The sequence below is a fragment of the Tyto alba genome, unplaced genomic scaffold (genome assembly GCF_018691265.1).
Source record: "Tyto alba isolate M040663 unplaced genomic scaffold, T.alba_DEE_v4.0 Super-Scaffold_42, whole genome shotgun sequence".
In the NCBI taxonomy this organism is placed as follows: domain Eukaryota; kingdom Metazoa; phylum Chordata; class Aves; order Strigiformes; family Tytonidae; genus Tyto; species Tyto alba.
Genome location: NW_024881318.1, coordinates 36,045,747 through 36,064,286, shown reverse-complemented (window position 1 = coordinate 36,064,286; position 18,540 = coordinate 36,045,747). Strand labels below are relative to the sequence as shown.

The 18,540-nt window shown below is 36.8% G+C and overlaps 1 protein-coding gene across 47 annotated transcripts in view; it reads left to right on the top strand.

The window, feature by feature from the left end:
• PTPRD (protein tyrosine phosphatase receptor type D) overlaps positions 1 to 18,540 on the top strand; it is a 1,276,575-nt gene that overhangs the window by 693,162 nt on the left and 564,873 nt on the right. For 46 of the 47 annotated variants that reach the window (XM_042804932.1, XM_042804933.1, XM_042804972.1 and 43 more), the window contains exons 8-9: positions 2,166 to 2,221; positions 3,032 to 3,054. The gene's annotated coding sequence lies outside the window, so the exon portion shown is untranslated. The remainder of the gene's footprint in view (positions 1 to 2,165; positions 2,222 to 3,031; positions 3,055 to 18,540) is intronic. The other variant, XM_042804934.1, reaches the window with a different exon arrangement.

Below are 18,540 nucleotides of genomic sequence, written 5' to 3'. Positions count from 1 at the left end.
GAGGTGTTAATAGGAAAGCAGACAATCTTAATTTGGTTTACTCAAATGTAAACATGAAGTGGCTTTCTGCAGAAGTTGAAACTTCTGAAGATTATTTCTGCAGGTCACTGCCTTACAGAAAATAAAATTATGATAATCTGTTGCAGATTACACTTGAAAATATAGATTTGAATAAATTGTCAAGTATAAATTGTTGATTGGTTAACCAGGATATGGAGAAGGCTGAGATACTTAGTGAATTTTTTGCTTCAGTCTTCACCATCAAGGGCTCCAGCCATGCTGACCAAAATGCAGAAGGCAAAGGTGAGGGCTGGGAGCACAAATAACTGTCCGCTGCAGGAGAAGATCAAGTTCAAGACTATTTAAGAAAGCTAAAAGTGAACAAGTCCATGGGACCTGATGAGATGTATACAGGGGTCCTGAGTGAACTGGTGGATGAAGTGGCTAAACCACTATCCATCATATTTGAGAAGTCATGGCAGTCCAGTGAAATTCCTGCTGACCGGAAAAGGAGAATCATAATCCCCATTTTTAAAAAGGGGGGAAAAAAAGACCCAGGGAACTACAGACCAGTCAGTCTCACCTCTATTCCTGGCAAGGTCATGGAGTGGATCCTCCTGGAAACTGTGGTAAGGCACATGGAAAATAAGGAGGTGATTGGTGACAAAAAACATGGATTCATTAAGGGCAAATCATGCCTGATGAATTTGGTGTCCTTCTACAATGGGGTTACAGTGTTGGTGGATAAGGGAAGAGCAACTAATGTCATCTGCCTGGACTTGTGAAAAGCATTTGACACTGTCCCGCAGGCCATTCTTGTTTCTAAATTGTAAAGAAATGGATTTGACAGATGGGCCACTCGATGGATAAGGAATTGGTGGGATGATCACACTCAAAGAGTTGTGGTCACCACCTTGATGTCCAAGTTGATAGCAATGAAGAGTGGCCTTCCTCAGAGGTTGATACTGGGACCAGCATTGTTTAACATCTTTGTTGGTGACATGGACAGTGGGACTGAGTGCACTCTCAGCAAGTTTGACAACATCATCAAGCTGTGTGGTGTGGTTGACATGCTGAATTGAGAGCATCCCTGGGGAGAAGAACTTGGAGGTATTAGTGGATGAAAAAAAGTATGAGTCAGCAATGTCTGCTCGCAGCCCAGCAAGCCAAGTGTATCCTATGCTGCATCTTGAGAGGTATGGCCAGGAGGTCAAGGGAGGCAATTTTCCCCCTCTATTGCATTCTGCACCTCTACTGTGCTTTCATGACACCACCTGGAACAGTGTCCAGCTCTGAGGCCACTAATATAAGAAAGACATAGACCTATTGGAGCAGGTCCAGAGGAGCACCATGAATATGATCAGGGGCTTGGAGCACCTCTCTTATGAGGACAGGTTGAGAGAGTTGTGGTTGTTCAGCCTAGAGAAGAGAAGTCTTTAGGAAGACTTTATAGCAGCCTTCCAGTACTTCAAGAGGGCCTACAGGAAAGATGGAGAGGGACTCTTTATCAAGGAGTGTAGTGATAGGACAAGGGTTAACAGTTTTAAACTGAAAAAAAGTTAGATTTAATTTAAATATAAGGAAGAAATTCTTTACAGTGAGGGTGGTAAGACCCTGGAACAAGTTACCCAGAGAAGTTGTGGATACTCCATCCCTGGAAGTGTTCAAGGCCAGTCTGAATGTGGCTTTGAGTAACCCGATCTTGTGGAAGGTGTTCCTGACCATGGCAGAAGGGTTGGAACTAGATGATCTTTAAGATCTGTTCCAGCCCAAAAAACACACAAAACAAACCATAATCCAGATTATATGGGATTTTATTCCTGTGTAGATATTTAATATGGTCATTTATTAACAGCTGCATCCATCTATTAGGCAATTCTATTTTTTATATATTCTAAATCTGTCCTAAAATAAGTCAAACCACATGTTCTATTTGCTGAAGTTTTATCATGTGAAAATAAATATTAGAAAAAGGGTTAAATTAATCTTAATCTTTAGAAAACTGTAACATCCCAGAAGAATGTAGTTCAGTGAATGAACTAATTTAAAATGTTTTAAAGATGCAATTGCATGTTGATATTCTAGTATTGGTACTGTCTGAGACCATCAAAAAGGGGAGAAGATTTTAAATCTTACTTTCCTTGTACTTCTCTTGTTCTGTCCAGAACCTGCCCTTGACCTACAAGTTTTTCTCAGTCTTCTATCAAGGAAGTAGCTAAAGGTGAGAGAATAAGTTTCTTACAGAAAAAGTCAGGATTGTGGTTTGTATGATACATAGCTCAGGAAATTTACAAGGGCTAAACAAATCTAAATTCTTTTGGAAATCTTCTGAAATTGTGGTTTGTAGTAAATAAATTTCACCTCTATGCATATTTTACTAAAAATTATCTCCTATAATTTCTCTTTCCGGGCCTTTGCTCCCTACTTTTCCATACTTCTGACAGTGCTTGCCAAGTGTCTAATGGACAGTGACTTCAACAGCAACAGTAGGGTACAAAATAATACCAGAATTCATAGAAACTCAGAACTGGAGATCAGGATGACTGACAAAAAGACTGTGAAGGAAACCTAGAGAACTACATATTGACTGAAAAAAGTTGATTAATTTAGTTGTTTCAAAGACAGTCATAAAACTTCAGACAACTGACCTTTTAGAAATATGTTTGTACTGCAATTTTAATATATTTTTAATATTTCTTTGTTCATCTGTAAATTGGATCACAGATTCTCCTAGCTCTCATTCCCATTTATGGGAATACTTCACTTTATATAGTAAAGTGTCATCATAAATGTTTTAATAAATCAAAAAGACTTCTTACATCTGGAGACTACATGCAGAAAAACAAACAAACAAACAAAAAAATATTTATTTACTTTCTGCTTATTAAAGGGGAAATTTTTAGCTGATATAATTTGTTTTCTTATCAAAGTTGTTGACTTGTTTTCTGTGAAAAATTTGCTGAGCAAAGTTGAATGTCTTCCTTTCTACATACTTCTCTGAAAATCTTTTTCTTTCTCTCTTTTCTAACAGGAGTTGGAATTCACAAAGTTGAGGTAGGAAACTAATTTTATTACTGGATAATTCAACTAGTTAACTCAAAGCCAAGAGTATTAAAGCTTGATGATGTGATTTTTCTTATGATTTGTATTTAACAGTTATTCACTATGGTAGTTTACAGTGAAGATTTACAGTCAGAACAAAATCTCTTCTCCACAATATTGAGAAGTATTGTGGATTCTTGTTAATGGTGTGTTGGGTAAAATGTTCATGTAAAATAATAAACAATGTTTCTAAACTTGTAAGTAATTCTGAAGCATAATACCATATTCCAAGGCTTATCTTTCCATTAATAGTGAAGTTTTCCAGTAATTTACATTTGAGTCTAATCTGGGGCCTCTGAAAACAGAAAATTTTTAGGGAGTTGTAATCTCACTGGGCAGTGGAACACAGTCTTTTGTCTTTCCAGAATTCTAGAATTTTCTTTAAGCCAAAATTGAGGGAAGAAGGTACTTCTGATTAATGATAGTTCTGAACCTGCTTTATCTACACACATTTGTGATAAAACAGAGTTTGTAAGGGCACAAAAATGAATATCAACATGTTGTGTTGTATTTATATCTCATTTTCAGAATTGGAAACACTCATTAACTTCCATATTTTGGTGTCAAGAAGCTCAGTTGTTGCAGTGTAATTATCTGGGGGAAAAAAAAAAGTTTTATTAATAGTTGTTTTCAAAAGTATATTTGTAACTTCAGTATTTTGGCAATAGTTCGCAGTTCTGTATTTGAACCCAGTAAATCCTACTTTATCAGTAACTCAAAAGTAAAGAATATTCATAATATTTAACTTTACTTGTGGAGCTTGAAGTCTTTAGGATGTGTGTAAGTTTTTGTAGAAAAAATACAATCTATATTACCTTCTGTAATATGACAAATGTTTATGACAGACTGTATACTGAAAAAACTGTTTAATAGGTGTAAACACTATACAGAAGATAGTCAGGGACACTTAAACTATAATTTCACATCCCTGTGAACTAAAGATTATTTTTTCATTATTCTGTAAAATTTTTGTATTCAATGTAATTTTGGCCTTCTTTGTACCCTCAACCCCCTGTTCTTACTTTTTTCTTGTTGGAATATGAGACACACATATTCTTCAATTTTACTATTTCATAGACCAGGGATTCTTTGGGCATTACCATAATTTCTTTATTGAAAAACACAATATATACTGTTGTTTTTCTTGATATCAACAGATACAATTTCCTTTGGTATGAGTGATCTCTTGAAACCCCTTCTATATCTATTTTAATAGAGCTGCATGTTTCACAGTATTTAACATATATATAGGGAACCTACAGTATTTTTTTTAGAACATGGTCTGTTATCTGGAAAAATAATTCCATATTATCTCATAAACACAAATTCTTAATTTCATTCAAAAAGTCCCAAATAAGACTAATTTTAAATCAAAGGTGATATTTTTACAAGGTACTACTAAACAATGAAATTCTTGTAACAGTGTTTATCTCTGGAAAGGAAAAAAACAAAAAGAAACTTACTTTTAATAGCACTTCTACCTAGATTCCTTCCATACAAGGGTAACCATGTATAGATTCTTGCATATCTTTCTGCTCACAGGAAGTTCATTACAGAGTGGTGTGTCCAATGACAAGTGAGCCTCCCAGAGGTCATTTTAGGAAGCTTTGCAACTTACTGATAGACTTTGATGTTAGATCTCATAGTTCCTCTGATTCAGCAGCTGAAAAGAGGCTTTAAACCTATCCTGAGTGGTTGTATGAAGAGCAACTATCTTGAAAACATACACTAAATAAATTAATGTCTGGGAATGAACGGTGATGTAAGAAATAGAAATAAAAGGGCAAATTAAATTTCTGTAGGACCTTATATCTGAAAAACCTCCATTCTGGTTAAGAATCACTGTTGTTCCCTCTCTTATAGGAAGTTTGAAATAAGAATAGAAAACAAGAAGAAGTGTAGAGAGCAGGATTTACCAGAGAGCAAGCCCTTTGTTTCTGGATGCAGGGTGGTAGTGGTGACCCAGCATTGGTCAGAGGCCAATTGCTTAGACCCAGTTTGGGTTTCCTTTAATTTTCCTGTCATGATACCAGTAGAAAGGAAGCTCTATTGACTAAAGAAAGTGTTTAATGTTTTGTGATTTAAATGCAGGACTAATGGAAATTAAAGAAAATGGACTTCAGGTTGGTCATACAGCCAGTAAACAACCTCAAGGGCAGAAACTTTCACATCCAGCAGACCAGATCTCCCTCTCATTTGCACAGCACAGTCCAAAGCAGACCAAGCAATTTTGATATTATTCTGACTGTGGGGAATATGTAAGGTCACTGTACAAATATCTCGGGCACAATTTATGCCTCTTCATAGAAATATATTTGTGCCCTAACAAAATTCTTTGTGTGCCACTGTTTATCTGCATATTGGTGTCCTCTCTCCCATATATTAGTATCAAATGATCACATCAGAGATCTTCATATGTAACAATGGAAATTCCAGCAGAAATCAATCTACATCTTAGTCTAAGTGTTTTAGGATAAGTAAAAGTTCTCTCAAGGTATTCCAGGATAAGGAAAATTGCCCCTAGTTATTAACAACAGATGCTTAGGTTTCTGATACAAGTAAGGGATTTAATTGTTATTTAAGACCTTCAGGACAGGGCAGGGTTAGGTCATATACTACATTATGAAAATTAATGTTCCCATGTCTTATAGGATCAGGACCTCTGTTTGGTGTAGAAATTAATCCATTAGAGATGATGAAACATCAGCACAGAAATTACAAACATAATTATATTTATGTATTTATTTTTATCTCATGAATTCCTTACTCTTACCCTTTCAAAAACAATAAAAGTCATTAATGGATTCAAATTGCTATTTTTTTTTTCCTTAATACTGCAGGTATCTTTAATGTGATCATTCTCAAAAATACAGACAGCATGGGCAGGTTTGTGACTGAAAAAGGTCAAAGCAAAATACCAGCATACTTAACAAATATATTTTTACATTCTGTCATAAAATCCTTTTGGTTGCACAGCAACTGTCTTTTTAATTACTATTTGCAATCCAGAATTTAATAATTTAATTAGTATTTTACTTCATTAGGTTGTTTCACCCAATAAATGTAATGAATTCAGTTCATTGCTTGCTGTTAAATGGACCTATTTACCTCCCTTCTTTGCTTTTCCAGCATCTTTAGCTATGCAATAGAGACTAAAAATCTCATTAATTTCATATAAAAAAACACAGTCAAAAGGACTCAGCTTTATCCAGTAAGCAAAGATACACACTTTAGGTAGCCTTTGTAGCTGAAGTCATTGGAGTTCAGGTAAGCATTAGTGAAGTCAGTGGAGCTTCATAAAACTGCCACATTACAACCACAAGGACTCATTTGCACGACTGGAACTAAAAGTAAGGTTTTCAGAGCCAAAATTCAATGATGTCGGATGTTTAGAGTAGCCTAATTTTTGAGGTAGTGATTTCAGTGTTTTTGAGAAAATGTTTGCCTCACACTATTTAATCTTAGGTAACCAGAATTATAGTCCCTTATGAAGAATCCTCAGCTATTACTCTGTGTTAAGCTGCTGCTGAGAAGCTGAAACATAACAAGAACCAAGTAATGCAAGAACAATTATGTGAATGGGAAGGGGTTAGTATCTAAATATAGGTGCAGAACCACATCCACATTTACCATAAAGAACTACAGCTGCTTCACTGTGCAGGTCAAAGCTGCCAATGGATCTAAGGAGGTATCAGTAGTAGTGGCAATGTTTACATACTAAACTGGTGGAAACATGATGGTATACACTGAACAACTCAAACTGTGTCTTCTCTATATGAGAGAAGGAGATAAAGGAACCATTCATTCTTAAAGAGTTTGCTTAACAGTATTGGCATCTGTATTGGCAGGCAGCAAGAAGTTTTCACTTAGTAGGAACATATATATTGTATATGTTGGAAATTCTGCCTGTCTTCCTTCTGAGATATCATCTGTTAAAAGTTTAATTTTTAAACTCTTAAAAATTTTATAAGACTTTATAGTTTCAGTATCCATTTGTGAGTTGAAGAAGTATGTTTCTCTCTCATTTTCCCACAAATTAAGCTTGAATAGAAATTCAAGTCTGTATATAATAAGACTTAAATATCTGAGTATATGAAACAGAAAAACATAAGCAGTTTATAAAACCATTCTAATACATTTAATATATAAAATATCACTAGTGAAATCTAAAAAGATACAAACACTTACACATGCACTTACCACTTTCCGACCTACACTGAATTTTCATGACAATTTTAAGATTATCAAGCATTATTTTAAGACATTTTAAAGGTGATTTGTCAAAAAAAAAAAAAAAAAAAACAAAAAACAAAAAACAAAAACAACAACAACAAAAAAAAAACACTAAACAAAACCACCTTAGCCTTGTGGGCAAAAACTTTCATACCTCACCTAAAAAAAAAATAAACTCCTTGGTTCATTATCTCTCTCATCATAGCATGTTTGTCTAAATAGAATTAATAGAGTACCTACCACAGGTTTTCTGCACTGATTGCACATGAAATTGTGGATGTTAATATCCAAGAACATTAAAACAAAAATAAATGAAATTAGATCCTTTCAAATAAGTGATACTTTAATGTTTGGTGCCATAAAATAAAATAAACATTATAAAAAATTAAGCCTATAAACATCAGGAAGATGGATAAGTTGACACACCATTCTGCATATCTCTGTTTAATAATATTATATTTCATTTCCCATGCTAAGAAAACAACCATTACCCAAAGCAGCCATTCGTAAACAGCCATTGTGAACAGATTGCATCCTTGTTGGTGGTATGATAATTGAAATAAGTTTCCCAATCTTTTATGAGGAAATACCAGATGTATAAAATACCTATTAATCAACTAACTTGCTTTTGCAAACACCAGTTTCAATAACAATGGCTATCAAAGTATAAATAGAATAAGAGGAAAAATATCAGAGAATTAGCAAAACGACTCAGCGGTGTGTTGTACAGCTTGCAGCGAGAGATGTAGAGGAGGAAGAGGTCTAGGGTAAAGAGATTGTATGTTTTGGGCTTTGCTTTTGGACACTGGTTTCACTGTTTACATCTGTCTACTTTTGGGTCTCTGGATGCCCTCTGTTATGAACATGTTTAAAAGAAACTTTGTGGACAGTAACAGGAAGAGTCAGCTGCCCATCAGTCTTTCATAGACATGTTTGTTTCTCCTCTACTGAACACATTTTTCAATGACTAGTTCTAAGTTTATGCAATAATCTACAAAGGTATTACCTGTCCTACAGTATGCTGAGCTAATGTAATTATTTTTTCTCCTTATTGGTCATATTTAGATTTTTCTATTATTTTTGTTGGGGGGTGTGTGTTTGTTTGCATTAATTAATTAATTAATTAATTATATGCTTTGGGAACTAGGATTTGGTAGTCACAGAAACATGGAAGAACCAATGACAAGAATGGAACAGTGGTGAATTTCAGATTCACCTCTGGATTTATCTGTTTTACTTTTGTTTAACATTGTTTTTTTAATTCAGATAAGAGATAAAAACAGTTTTCCTGTTCTGATTGCAAGAGATGCATCTCTTCAGAGTCATGCACAGTTTTTATCTACAATCATTTCTGTCCATGTAGAAACTGTACTTAGCTGGTGAATGAATTTATAAAACAAGAGTAGATGCATCAGCTGTAGTTACGCAGATAATGGTAGCATCTGCAAGAGCTGTAAGAGACCTCAGTATTCTTAGATGTTGTAGGAAATATGCACTGCATTCATCTTTGGTCAGAGACTACACATACAGCCCCTTTGCGTTGCTTGACCTACTAAGAATAGTTTGGAATAGGCAGTTCAATGTGAATGACCAAATTACCTTTCTGAATCTGGTATGCCAATTTAGCTTAAGCCTTTTAACCTAGTTGTGTCAGTCAATAGAACTGGTTTGACAAAGAGGGACAACTGATACTGAAGATTCTGTAGGAGCTGAAGGGTGACTGACCTCAGACAACCTCTAGTCTGCTCTTGTGTTGGATGCTGTTGTGATTTGAGCTCAGAGAGCAGATGAGCACCACACAGCTGCTCACTTCCCCCCTTCCCCCTCAACACTGCAAAAGAGAAATAAAGCAAAAGGCTCAGTGGTTTGAGCTCAGAGGACACCTGAGCACCACACAGACACTCTCTTCCCACTTCCCACCAAGTGCTGAGAAGGAGAAAATGACACCAAAAAGTCTTGGGAATTGAGATAAGGGCAGGGAGGGATGTCTCACCCATTACAGTCATGGGCAAAAGACAGACTTGTTAGGGGAAGAAAAAAACCCCATAACTTTAATACAGACACTAACAAGAACATTTAACAGACAGACTAGGACAGTGAGAAGCATTACCACATCTTGAAAACACATTCCCTCACCTCTGCTCTCATCCCAGGATTGGCTTTTCTCCTGATATCTCTACCCCCTTCCTGCAGTGGCACAGGGCCAGGAATGGAGGAGCAGTCAGTGCTGCCCATTCTTCCATCCTGGGGCAGGGGGGGAACTTCTGGAACTTCTTCCCCCGATCCAGCATGGTCCCCCTCTCACAAGAGGCAGTACTCTACAAACTTTCTCCGACTTGAGTCCCTCCATCCCTCCCACAGGATGCAGCATTTCCCAAGTTTCTCCAGCGTGGGACATCCTCGCATGTTGTAATCCTCCCAGCACTGGACCATAACATCTGGGGCTACTTATTCCACGTGATTCTGGCCTAATTCTTGTGCAGTTACCTGCTGCAATGTGGGGCCCCCCACAGACCACAGGTTGGCATCTGCTCTACTCTAGACCTCCATGGGTGGCAGGAGGGGTGGCCCTGCCATATCACCACAGGCTGAAAGGGGATTACTGATCTGGCACATGTCCCCTCAACTTTCCTCCTCTGTTCTTCCACTGACCTCTGTGTTCACATAGATGTCACAACTCCTCCCACAACTATAATTTCCCCTGCCAGGTCTCCTTCTTAAATATGTTATTGCAGAGGCACTGATAATTGGTTCAGCCTTGGTGCAAAGGCAGGTCCAACATGGAGCCAGGGATACTTCAAGAAGCTTCTCATGGGGGGCCACTGCTGTATTCCCATCCTCTGCTACCAAAAATGCCTGTCACCCACACAAACCCAGGACAGGTGCATTCTTAGATCACATCTTCTGGTTATTTCTAGTGAAAGGACTTTAATTCCACTACTCTGATGACTCTAACATGCAAAAGCATCTTTATGATGTATCACAGATAACTGTAGTTGAGAACTTAATTTTAATCGTTAATTTCATTAGAAATCAAAGGATTAATCACACAGAATTGCAAGCATACAATGATGTGAAAAGATCAGTTTACTTCTTGATTATTACTGTTATTTAAGAAATTATTTTGCTTATGTCACAAGAAACTTCGAAAAGATCACAGAGACACATTATTCAGTTTGATTACAAATTGCTATCAATCTATGTCTGAATTTAAATGCTGATTTTCACAATGCTGTGAAATATGTGCAAAAGGCAAACCATTGACAGAGTGACTGATACTTTTGATTCAGTGATGAAAGCGAGGATGCTTTTCGATAAAATATTTTTCTTGAAGGTGAAAAATGAGAAGGAAAAATACATTCACATTTAGATAACTAATTAACTAATTAAGACACTGGGATTGGCCAAGAACATGGAAGGACAAGGGGGGTAACTTTCAACTTGTTCAGTGGCAATAAAGGCCAGGTGCGTAGACACCTGGAATTAAAATCAATACTAATCTGTTATTAAAGAACAGCTCATCTAGTCAGAAATTATATGGAAAGCTGTTAGCCTACCTTTAAGCCATATCCAGAAAGTTTGTTTTTTCCTCAGTCACTATACCTAGTTCAAACCAAGAGTTGTTATATAGGTAAATACTCTAGGTCCCAAATAGTCAAGTTAAACAGTTACTTGGAGCAAACAGTGATTCAGGGTATACTCAGGAGACAAAAAAAAAAAGATGAGATAGACTCTGTAAAAGTCAGTGCAAAATCAAAATCTATGTATTGTCAAAATGTTGATCTATGATTAGTCTCTAGGTTGATGCCTATTTAATCACAACATTGGGATCTGTCAAGGGCTACTGACAAACACCTTCTTCATTCAGTGAAAGAGAAGATAAAGTCTCCACCTCTTTTGAATTCTAACAGAGCTGCATGCCCTTTGATCTCCATGATATATGAACAACTTTCACATCTAACAGATGTGGAGTAGCCATCTGATATTTGCGATAATTTAGTGATGATTATGACAAAAGACATACACTATAAACCTAGACAGTTTATCAGTGAATCATGAATATTTAAATAATAGACCTTGTTAAAATCTTCCTTAATCTAGCTGACTGAAGAAATCTTTCCAGTTTTTCTATCCAGTAACTCTCATAGACTTCACAAAAATTCAATTATTTCAAAAAAGCATTATGGCAGTTGGCATGTGTAAGTGCTGCTGAACTCAACAGGCAAAAATGATTAAATGTAGAAAGTATACCCTTTATAAAAGAAAAGACTTGCTTGTAACTGCTGTTTTGTTTCTGCTCAGTCAGACTATATGCTTGCAACTTGCTGGTCTTTAAAGCAACAATATCTCCTTTTATCACATAAAATTAGGGATACAGAAGAGAAATTATTGTTCTAATTCTTGGGTTTCATACATGGAAGACAACTTGTCCTGAGTTTGAGTGAGTGGTGGGGTTTTTTGGTAGCAGGGGAGGGGGCTATGAGGTGGCCACCTGTGAGAGGAAGCATCTCAAAGCTCCCTCACATCCAAGTCAGCTCCACCTCTGCACCAAAACTAAAGCAATCAGCTGTGCCTCTGCAAAGGGACATGGTGAGGAGGAGGTGGACTTGTGAGGAAGAGTTGCAGCAGCTGCGTGAACACTAAGGTCATTGAAGGAACAGAGGAAGAAAGAAGGAGGGAAGTGTGCTGGCGCAGAGACCCCCTGTATCTTGTGGTGAGATGGCAGGGCAGCCCCTTCCTGCCACCCATGAAGACCTATGGTGAAGCAGGCACTGATTTATGGACTGTGTTTTATTTCGCATGGCTGATCAAGGTGTCTGTGCCCAAAGAAGGCCAGGGTCTTCTGGGAAAAGGTAGACCCTGCTGTTGTAGTTTGGCACTGGGAAAATTGCAGCATGCAGGGGTGTCCCATGTTGGAGCAGTTCAGGATGGCTGCAGCTCATGGGAAGGACTCCAGTTAAAGTTGGCGACCCATGCCAGAGCAGTGTAAGGAAATGCTGCAGCTCATGGGAGGGACTCACATCAGAGAGTTTGTGGAGGACTGTCTCCTGTCAGAGGGGGACCACAATGGACCACAGGGAATAAATTCCAGAAGCTCTCCCCTCCGAAGATGGAAGAAGCAGCAGCACTTACTGCACCCCCCATTCCCTGCCCCTGCACTACTGGGTGTAGGAGGTAGAGATATTGGGAGCAGGGCTGTGCCCGGGAAAAAAGGAAGGGTTGGGGGAAGGTGTTTTCAAGATGTGACAATGCTTCTAACTGTCCTACTCTGTTAAGTGTTGTTCTTAGTGTCTGTAATAAATCTATGTTCTTTTTTTATTTCCCCTAACAAGTCTGCCTTTTGCCTGTGACCATAATCTGTGATTTGCCCATCCAGGTCCTATCTCAAATCCCAAGCCTGGCTTATTTGTCCCTTCTCATTGTTGGAAGAGAAGGGATATGTGAGTGGCTGTGTGGTGCTCAGTTGCCCTCTGAGCTCAAACCACAAGACAATTCTTCAGATTAAAAAATTTACTGTCATGTAATATTTCAAAGATGGTAATATTTACCTTATTAACTTTCCTCTGTCCCCCTAAAAATTTAAAGAACTCAGGAAATACCTTAATTGTTCTTTCTGTTAGAATGTTAAAACTATTTACTTTGTTATTTCTATAAGGTGTGAATCAGATGTCTTAACATACCATGCTCCCTTTATGCTATTCTGCTCTACCAGAATATACATAAAACTCTGCTACTTCTAAAGGCCCAGCACTTGAGGATTAATATCTACTGGTGTATTCCAGCAGTGAATAGTATGTATAAATGCATTAAAAATTAATCAGCTCGATATTTAATTTCAACTTTTAAACATAAAAATAAAATTATATTGTAATCAGTTTTATGTGATTTACATAAGTATTACAAGATATATATGTATGATCACATAAACATATGATATACATGTAGTTGTTTGTAGAGCTAGAGAGTTATATAACTTTAAAATATTGTGGTAATTCATATAAATTTTCTTTGGAATTAAATTTTTGCAATTTATGGCAAGAAAACCAAGGGATGGAGCTGCCAAATTCAGTGACCTAGATGCTGCCGATTTTAGACCTTTCTTCATACTGCCCTTAAGATAAGCAGAGAATCTGTCTCAAATTTCTATGTACATACTCAATTTTACTCCTTGTGTAGGTTCATGGACTCCTTTAATGAATACAGTTAAGTGTGTATATAAATGTTTACAGGGACATAATGTTAATCATTATATCTGTCACTATAAGACCATATAGTTTACAACAGTTTCCCCCACGCACTTTATATTATTCATGTTGTGGAAGTACTTTTGGTAGATTATCAGAGAAACAAAGCTCAGACCAAAGAGCAGCTGAGGAAATCATTGGTAGTGTCCTGAGCACAGAAAAGCCTCCTAAGTGAGAATTTAGTGCTGCTGTCAAGAAGGAAAACTCATGGTTTCACTTCTGTCTAAGGTCCTCATCAGACTCTTGGTGCATAAGAACTCTTTATTTATATTGCATCTTAATCTCTTAGTTCTTTCTTACTAATTCCAGTAGGAACTAATGAGCAGTTTTATACCAGTAGAAATTTAAAAGTACGGAAATTTCAGAAGCATGTCTTGGCAAAATGTATAACATGTGAAACAGAAAATATCTTGCCTAAGAAAAGTTAGGAGGAGACTTATTACCAATATAACAAGTACTGTTTAAATGCCGGCAAGTCAGTTACTGAGTATCTTCAAAAAAGATGTGGATAGACTGAAGAGGGTCCATAGAAGGGCCACAAAGATGATCAAAGGACTGGGAATCCCAACAGATGAGGAAAAGCTGAGAGAACAGGGTTTGTTCAACCTTGAGAAGAGACGGGTTAGGGGAGACTTTATCACCACGTTCCAGTATTTAAAGTGTGGCTACAAAGAAAATGGAGACTCCCTTTTTACAAGGAGTCACATGGAAAAGACAAGGGGTAATGTGTACAAATTACTTCTGGAGAGATTCCAGTTGGAAAATTTTTCACAATGAGAACAACCAGCCATTGGAATAATCTCCCCAGGAAAGTGATGAATTCCCCAATGTTGGATACTTGAAATTGGACAGGGTGTTGGGTCATCTTGTCTAGACGGTGCTTTTGCCAAGAAAGGTTGGACTAGATGATCCTTGAGGTCCCTTCTAACCTGGTATTCTGTGATTCTATGATTCCGTGTGCTTTCCCCTTACAATAACATCACTTCTGTTGACTAAATGACATTACTTTGACTCACAGATATTCTAGAGCAATTCTGCTGAATGTCATGTTCAGCCATTGAAAAATATAATCCTTGCAATGAATTAAATGAAAAACTAACCAGAAAAGCAGTACATATTACAAGCGTAATAGTTGGCTTGAAAGTGTATCCTGGGGTTTCAGATGATGTCATAATCTGCTACAGCAAATTAAATAGTATTGTTGCCTGGAAGCTAAGACATTATACTATGTTTAATTTCACTAAGATGTAAATTACATGGTTCAGTGTTGTATAGTACTGTCTACTGCCACTGTAGATTCTTGTTCTTGTAGCTGTCGAGAATTCTAATGTTTATGGGGAAATTGCTTAGCTGGTAGTCTTAAGTTTTTACCGACTTTTTTTAAAAAAAAAAATTATTTTATCCATTCCTTATTTGTTATTACTCCATCTCATCTCTGCACTCATCTCTCTTTTCCAGCAATATTAACAGAATAATAGTCTGACTCTTTGAAATATGTCAATAAATATGCAGTCCTTGAAGAAGAGCAATATGACTTGAGAATGCCTTCTTGCCTGTTATCACATTTAGTTTTAGTGAGCCTTTAAGCCAAAAAGAAAATGCTCTTCTGATAGAAAAATAACCAGCTTGGGTGCTTATATTCCATCTTTTATGGTAACTTCCAGCATGAAATTTGAGGAGACGTTCTGTATTACTACATAACTTTTACCAGAAAAATATAGATAAAATTTTCCCCCAGTAAGTACATCAATGCTTCTGTTATCACTTGAAATTTCCAGCTGAATTGCATAGGAAAATAGCCTAGTTGATCATGCATAAAACATAATAGATATATATCTAAAGTAGTAGACTGTACTTTCTATCATAAAAATTTAATACAGTAATTGACTGTTAGGATCTAGTCATGAGCTCTAATATCCATGATTTCTTGACAACATATTAAAAGTACTGTGATACATGGCAATGAAAATGCTATAGGGAGCTTACTGTTTTTCTTTTCAAATGTCTGTTAGTTAAAAATTATCTTACTCCTGCACATCTGTATATTTTGTTTCTGCACTTGTTTGTGGGTGGATCTTTTGCCTATCTACATTACTTGCCAATTCCATGCTTCTGACAACATAATTGATTGTAGGGAGGCTTAGGCATATATGGGAAATTGGTAGAGACTTTAGATTAGCTTTTAACAGTAAGTATTGCTAATAAAAAGATGATTCACAATAGAGGTATGTTTAAGATTATATAAGATAAATCAACAATAACTTGTGTCAATTATAAAACTTACAACATTAAAAATAATTTTATCTTTTTGTTGAAAGCTTAGAAGATGATTGTTCCAGTGACTCAAATTTACAGAAATTCATTAACGACTGGTGCTGTCAGCTGGCTTTGTTCATGTGGCAGAGCCATTGTGTACATTTTGATTCTGTCTGTATTTATTTGCTTACTGTAGTTGTGAATTAGTGGCACAAATTCTCATCTTTATAGCACAGCTATGGTATAGCAACCATTCACCAGTTGTGTGAGAGTAGTCATGCTTCTGTAAGTGCTCTGCAACTTTTACATTATTAATGGTCATCTAAAAGCAGAAATAAAAGCTCTGTATATCAGAAAAATATTCTAGAAATATCCATAAGACCTCATTGAAATTGTCTGAATTTGTCTTTGAAATTGTCTGTACAAGAACTTGAAATCATGTAATGGAAGAATTCAGCTTGGGTTTTGTCACATATTTAAAGAGAAGTTGATGTTGTGTTTTGGGACCAGTGTTAAGGGATTTTGTAGGCTATTTGCTTCTAGAAGAAGCTTTAGGTAGCAAAAAACTAAAGGTTTTGTGATCTTAACTGAGGCTTCTCCAACAAAATTGTAACCAACCGTAACCAAAACTTTCCTCTCACCTTCACCTCTGTCATTTGTGAGTTTTAATCAACCTACAGAGAAAAGGGTCCCAAATACCATCTTATGCTAGGTTTCAGCTCCTGTTTTGCCAATTGACGGGGTTAACACAAAGGACACAGACACCAAGCTAAAGAAATAGGCTTATTTTACTTTAGTAGAAATAGAAATTTTACTATAGTAGAAATAGCAGAAAGAATAAGCAAGGTAATGCACCTAGACATTACTATTAAAAGGTAGCTATAGTGATTAAGAAAGATACATCACCAATTGCCCTCATACTTTACCATCATCCAGACCCGTGCATCAGCTGGGGAGCCCCGTCACAGCGAAGGGTCGGAGAGCCTTTCCCGGCAATTGGGAAGTCCTACGCAGTGCGTCCACTCGTAGGTGAGGTCTCCGTCTTTGCTGTGAGAGGGTCCAGCTTTTATACAGTTTAACAAACAAGTCTAAACAAAATGCACAGGAGATATCTGGTAGATTGATATGCCTCACTCAGGCATGTCCGGATCTGGCCAGGATCCGGGCATGTCTGAGGAGTTTCTGTTTTTCTTTACATTTGGGATTTATAGTTACTTCCTATTGTTTACTTATAGTTCCCAGGGATTGTCCCCAGGGTTACATTTTCATGCTGATAAGATACTGGTTGCTTCAGTCTGCTGATAAGATGCTGATTGCTGGTCGGGGAATTCACTCAGAAGTCAACTTTGGTTTGAGGCCTATTGTTTGGGCCCCTTTTTGTTTCAGCTCCTTCTCCGTGAAGTAGCCTACATGTGTTTTCTCAAACTATAGAAAAGCTGTGTAGAAACAGTAGCCTGGAAGGTTTTTGCCATTGTCTGCAGAGAAGCTACAGAAGGGAGCACAAGCCACATTTGAATGTCTTTTAATGTACATTCACAGTCACTAATGAAAAAAGTGAAAAGGATTAAGAAATTATTTTAATTGTATGATTCTTCATGATAAACACCAGTTGGAAAAACACAATGGTCAAATGCTTGGCACAAGTAACTCAGCTACACAACATTGATCTCCACCACGGCATGTGGAAGCATGAGCTTCAGGACTTAAAGCATTAGAAGTATAGCTTCTGTACTTCTTTCTTGATACAGAAGGGGAAAGGTGGGAACTAATATCTATATGGTGAAAGATATCTACAGCTTTTATTTACTTTAACATTGTTGTAACATCAGGAGACTACAATTTGCTTTAGAGTTCTTTGGCTGAAATTAAGTGAAAAAAAGTACCAGTCCCTGAAACACAGAAGACTCTGAATCTTCCCATGCTAGAGGAAACATTCTTACATTGTAAATGGATGATAAATACTACTTCAAAATCTTTCTGTTTTCTTTGTCCCTCCGGACCTTTCATTTTGAAGAAAAATATTTCAAATTGTGAAGTAAATAAAAGATCTATAGTCATGGAAGTAGTAGATTTTCCTTCCTCTTATTGCAGAGGATTTTTGTACATGGTTTTATATGTAAATGAGCTGTCCTTGATATTCAGTTTATCAGAATTGTAGAAGATGTGGTGACTTAGTTCATGCTCAATGAACAGTATTCTAAAAATAAAATGACAGTGGAAAGTAATGAAGTGTCAGACTAGGTGGAATCAGAAAAAAATCTTGAGATCTCCTTTATTTTTTCTTTTTTTTTTTCCTTCTAAAGAAAAAAAAAAATATATATATATATATATATATATGTACCTTTCAGGTAACATATTTTTGTTCCTATTTTTAAAAAAAAGTATTATGAATCACTGATGCTTCTGTTATATGTAACAAAGAAAATACTGGAACTTAAGAAATTCATCAAAAGACAGATCACTTACTGCGAAATACTCAGTTGCAGCTAGCTTTTTGTTGTCGTTAGAGCCTACCCAGCAGCTAAACACCACGCAGTTGCTCACCCACTCTCTCCCCACTTGGGAATGGGGAGGGAATCAGAGGGGCAAAGGGAGACTCGCAGGTTGAGATAAAAACAGTTTAATAACAGTAACAGAATAATACACTGACACCAGTACCAACAGGTAACGTACCACACAGCTGCTTACCACCCACCGACCAACA